This window comes from Schistocerca gregaria, chromosome 3 (genome assembly GCF_023897955.1).
Source record: "Schistocerca gregaria isolate iqSchGreg1 chromosome 3, iqSchGreg1.2, whole genome shotgun sequence".
Classification (NCBI taxonomy): Eukaryota; Metazoa; Arthropoda; class Insecta; order Orthoptera; family Acrididae; genus Schistocerca; species Schistocerca gregaria.
In genome coordinates this window covers 837,268,391-837,274,390 of record NC_064922.1, presented here as the reverse complement: position 1 = coordinate 837,274,390, position 6,000 = coordinate 837,268,391, and positions in this window count along the sequence as shown.

Below are 6,000 nucleotides of genomic sequence, written 5' to 3'. Positions count from 1 at the left end.
AGGGCTGTAGATCTGCACAAATGGAAGTGCCTTAAAACGGGATGATGCTTCTACAAACACTTCGGTTCTCATAACGGCGAACATTCACCAGTTTCTACTCAAACTGAGCTCTTATTCACCTTATTCACTTCATTTACTTCCAAGCGAATTTCTCCTAGTCCTAAATTCATAATTTTGTTCTTCAGGAACACCTTTCCTTCGCATGTCGATGTGATCACCAATATAAACGGTTATTTTTACAGTCTGATGAAACCTGCCTTTCAAGTGAAGTGAACAGAGGGAAAAATTGTTCAAACGGCAGGAAAGGAGGACATGCACACTAAGGCAAAAAAAGATACATCACGAAAGAACTATCTGAATGAGACGAAAATAGGTAGATGTGAAGTACTTATACAGACAAACAAATGATACAATTTTAGAATTAATTATTTATTCAAGAGAAAGAGCTTCACAAATGGATCAAGTCAGTAACACGTTGGTGCACCTGTGGCCCTTAAGCAAGAAATTATTCGGATTGGCATTGGTTGACAGAGTTTTGGATGTCCTCCAAATGGATACCGTCTAAAAAGCTGTCCGATTGGCGTGTTGTATTCACAAAACCCCTAGCTGGTTGGAAGGCAGTGGCCATAATGCTTTAAAAGTTCTCAATTCGGGAGAGAACCTGCGACCTTGCTGGCCGAGGTAGAGTTTGGCAAGCAAGAAGCCAAACAGTAGAAAATCTAGCCGTGTGCGAGGGAGCAGTATCTTCCTGAAATACAAGGACAGTATGATTTCCCATGAAGGGCACAAGACCAAGTGTTCAATATTGTCCTCGTACCGTTGTGCTATAAGGGTGCCGCGGATGGTAACCAAAGACGTCCTGCTATAAAATAAAATGGTAGCCGAGATAATTACTTTTACCAGAACTCATTGAGATTTCGCAGTAGCAGGATAATGGCCAATCGCGATATCAATGTATCATTTCGCTGTATCGCTGCTCGCGTTGGTCTGGATCTCACAAATGCAGTGACAATGTAAACTGGACGGTTTAGGAACGCCATACTCAACGTCATGCAGAATTTCAGTGTTCCCACATGACTAGCTCCCGAGAGTATAGACGTTTTCATCGTTCGGTCTTTCATTCAGAAAAATCGACTAGTTTATCATGTACAGCGTGTTTTTTAGCCTGTAAATGTGCCGGTTTGCAGTAATACAACTATGGTGCCACGTCTCCTTTTCAGACGTGTTCGAACTCACCAAACTATGGACGACTCCACGCATAGAGATTCCGAGGAGAATGAACGTTGCAATAATGCATTAATTAATTCGCTTACCTCACACCCCTCCGTATCCGCAGCGGATGACGCCAATCGGCTGCGGATGGCACGGCGGTTGGCAGGTCTCATTGGGCATTCCGAGAACTGTTTGGACGGAGTTTGGTTCTATTATTACAGGCTTTTAAGTATTGTAGAGTGGACTTAGTATACAGGTTTGATAAGGAACCTGTGTCAGAAAATGTACCGTTTGGATCTTCAAAAATTTTTAAATCATATCACTTCCAAGTCTCCCGCTTCACGACACACACACACACACACACACACACACACACACACACACACACACACACACACACACACACACACACAGAAACTGAGAAGGCCGAGGCGTTGTCAGCCCCTTTCGTAATTACGACATCACATACCATCATCATCAGACTGCAATTGGTACGTTCGTGACTCGGAGGGTTAAATGTGGTGCTCTATTGACGCACCACGCTCTCCACTTTGAAGACGTCCATTGTCACACAGAAGAGAACCCAACAAGTACTCGAAACATCTCATGGGCTCCTGCAGAGCACATACTTCAGGACTCAATGTCTCCACTGCGTGCGTACCGCGAGGCGAAAGATTTGAAAATGATCCAATCTTCCATCTTACTTTGCCTTGGAAAGATACTCTTATCTATATGGGTTCCTTATCAAAACTTTTCCTACTTTGTACCCTGCACAATCGCTAGAAGCCTAGAATTGGAATTAATGAGCGACGTGACGAAGTTGCTAGCACAATGGATGCGGGTTTGGGAGAACGACGGTTCAAATCCGCGTCCGGCCATCCAGACTTAAGATTTCCGTGATGTTCATAAACTGCTCCAGACAAATGCTGGGATGGTTCCTTTGAAAACAACACGGCCGATTTCGTTCCTCATCCTTGAGACAGTCCAAGCTTGTGCTTCGTCTATAATGACCTCGATGTCGACGGGACGTTGCACCCTGCACTCCCCTCCTTCTTGCGATAGAAATTGTGAAGCACGCTGCAGAGGGTATCTCATTGTTGTTAGCACATTCTTTAGCTTTCTCACAAATGAAAACAGGTGGTATGGGCTGCCGAGAGAGACACGCCACTGCTCGCTTTCTAATACGATTGGTGACCTCTGACATGAAAATGAATCATCGTGAAATAATGTACCAGCATCTGTAACCCAAGTTCGTTTCGACTCCATGCCCAGCCTGGTAAGAGCCATTGTAGTTTTCTGAGGTGGAAACCGTCGGTATTGCATTTCGTAACCTTTACAAGCCAAAACCATCTATAGATTTAATCGTACTGTACTCTGTGCGCAAAAGAAGCGAAATTTCGTTATTTGATCTCCTTCACGCTGTTGTAATTTTAATGGGCAGCGGTGTACACAATCTGGTCAAAAGTATCCGTACACACTTTCGTAAGTCTCTGTTGATCCATTACGGACATGGGACAGCGGTTGGTCAAATATTTAAAAATGAAATTCACCGAACAGGCGTACAATCGAGAAGTTATTTTATTTTATTTTCGCTACCAGTTTCGGCAATTCACTATGCCATCTTCAGGACCCATTCGCACTTCTCAAAAATAATCTATATTGGCATACTGGGTTATATGTTTTTGGATGTCGTGAATTCTCGAGTGCTTCCTTGGAAGACTTGATTACTACTCGTTGCGGTGGCTTAATGCGACAATCTCGATTATTTTTAGAGATGTATATGTGGCCTGAAAATGGCATAATGAATTTCCGAAATTGGTAACTGAAATAAAGCAACAGAACTACTCAACTGCACAGCTGTTTGGTGAATTTCATTTTTAAATAAAAATCCTTATTTAATATGGAACTGACCACTAGATATTACGAAAGCCCGTATAACAGGAGGCAGAGAATATTGTGATGTCACTACAGCAGCAGTGACGGCACTATGAGTCGGTCAGCAGAACTCAGTCACTTCGGGCGTGGAGCAGTCTTTGGGTGGCACCTGAGTAATAAGTTCATCAGAACATTTCAGCCCTTCTAAAGCTGACCAAGACGATTTTTGATGATGTGATTGTGAAATCAACTACTGCCAAATCAAGACCAGACCGGTCTCATGCACTGGTGGACAGGGACCGTCGAAAATTGCGGAGGATGACTATAAAAAACCACTTGACGCCATCGGAAGCAATCACTCGTGAGTTCCTAAGTCCTACATGTAGTCCAGCCACCGCAGTGTTCATAGGGTGCGATAAATAATGGGGTACGATTGTCTAGCAGTTCATCACGAACCATAGATATTTTAGATAATACGAGGTAGTGTAAATAGCGACGCCATTATACAAAGGAGTGATAAATCACTCTATACCTGTTGCAATCCGATGAAATGGTTGGGGTTTCGCGAATGCCTCGAGAACATCACATGCCATCAGAAGTACGAGTAATGTTGGTTGGCTGGTTGGTTTGTTTTGGGGAGAGGACCAAACAGCGAGCTCATCGATCCCCATCAGCTAAGGAAAGGATGGAGAAGGAAGTCCGCCGTGTCCTTCTAAAGGAACCACCGTGACTTCTGCCTGAAACGATTTAGGGAAATTACGGAAAACCTACATCGGGATGGCCGGAGGAAGGTGTAACCGTCGGCCTCTGGAATGCGAGTCCAAGGTGCTAACCACTGCGCCACCTCGCTCGGTCGAGTAGTGTCAACAGTCCAGTGCAAAGGAAGTGGTGTTAAAGGGTGGGGATGTTTTCCATGATCAGTGTGTGATTCCTCTATTGTGCTTCCTCTATTGTGCTTAAGAAAACGTTAAATGCAAATGAATATGAACACATTTTGCAGCCCTGAGTGCAGTAAAGAGATAGGAGAGGATGATTGTTTGTATCATCATGACAATGCACCCTGTCATAAAGGAGCAATGAAATGAAGTGATCTTATGGGATCGATGGCCAGGAGACCCCACCTGGGGAAGTTCGGCCGCCGAGACGCAAGTCACTTCAGTTGGCACCCATCGAGCGACTTGCGTATCGGTGACGATGAAATGGGGAAGAGGACAACACAATACCCAGTCCCCAGTGGAGAAAATCTTCGACCCAGTTGGGAATCGAACCCAGTCCCGCTGCATGGCAGTCAGATGCGTTGACCACTCGGAGGCGGAGTAAAGGACCATATGTAAGGCAATGGTTTCTAGAGAATGACATTCCTGAAATAGACTGGCCTAACACAGGGTCCCGATCAGAACCGCGTGGAACACCTGTGCTACGAGTTAGAACGTCGCTGCAGAACCCAGCGTCCAAAATCAACACCTCCTCTGGTTTCAGCACTTGGAGAAGAATGGGCTGCCGTTCCTCCACAGACCTCAACGAAAGTGTATGCAGTTCGAGCCGTTACAAACGCAAAGCGTACACCCCCCCATATTAATGGTTTTTAATAGATGTCCGGATACTCTTGATCATATGGTGTACACACGCATACATGGCACGTTCGTTGCTGTATAACAGAAAGTACATGGCGGGAATTCTTTTCAGCCACAGCTTGGTAAGCACTTGGTGGTTTGCTCGTGCTTACACCTCGCTACTTGCACCCTGAAGTGTGTGCTGTAGACCATCTGGTCGCAGAGCTGACCTGTTGACACCGCGTCAGAGGTCAGAGCGCCAGCGACGCCTGCCGCGGCGTCCCTCGGCGTCGCGACGCCGCCGCCCACTCGCCGGCGCGACGTAACGGGGTCGCAATTATGACGGCGCTAATTGAAACGGCGCTGCGAGGCTCGCTACACTGTAGCGGCTGGGGGGCGGCGTCAGCGGCGGCGGCGGCTGGGGCGGCGTCGGCGACGCGTCGGCCTGTGGCGCCGGCGCCGGTCGCCGCCACGACGCCAAGGGCGACGCCGCAGGGCGCGCCAGGCCAAGGGCCCACGCCCAGGGCGCCGCGCACCGCCGGCAGGGCGGCAAAACGAGGACCTCGCGCCGCACTACCAAAGACGTGTCTCACCTGGCTGGTTGCAGACAAACAAAGTACACCACTTCCACTCGAAAAATATTCGAAGCTAAGCTTCCCTTTCCCGCAAACTACACTGACGTTTTTTGTAACTACACATTATTCCTTTGCCACGTGACACTAAAGGAACCGCGCAGTTGTTCGAGCATAATGATTTTATGGAGACTGTAGGAATCAGCGTGGGTTTCGAAAAAGACGGTCGTGTGAAACCCAGCTCGCGCTATTCGTCCACGAGACTCAGAGGGCCATACACACGGGTTCCCAGGAAGATGCCGTGTTTCTTGACTTCCGCAAGGCGTTCGATGCAGTTCCCCACAGTCGTTTAATGAACAGAATAAGAGCATATTGAATATGAGACCAATTGTGTGATTGGATTGAAGAGTTCCTAGATAACAGAACGCAGCATGTCATTCTCAATGGAGAGAAGTCTTCAGAATTAAGAGTGATTTGAGGTGTGCCGCAGGGGAGTGTCGTAGGACCGTTGCTATTCACAATATTCATAAATGACCTAGTGGATGGCATCTGAAGTTCACTGAGGCTTTTTGCGGATGATGCTGTGGTATATCGAGAAGTTGTAACAATGGAAAATTGTACTGAAATGCAGGAGGATCTGCAGCGAATTGACGCATGGTGCAAGGAATGGCAATTGAATCTCAATGTAGACAAGTGTAATGTTCTGCAAATACGTAGAAATAAAGATCCCTTATCATATAGCTACAATATTGCAGGTCAGGAACTGGAAGCAGTTAATGCCATAAATT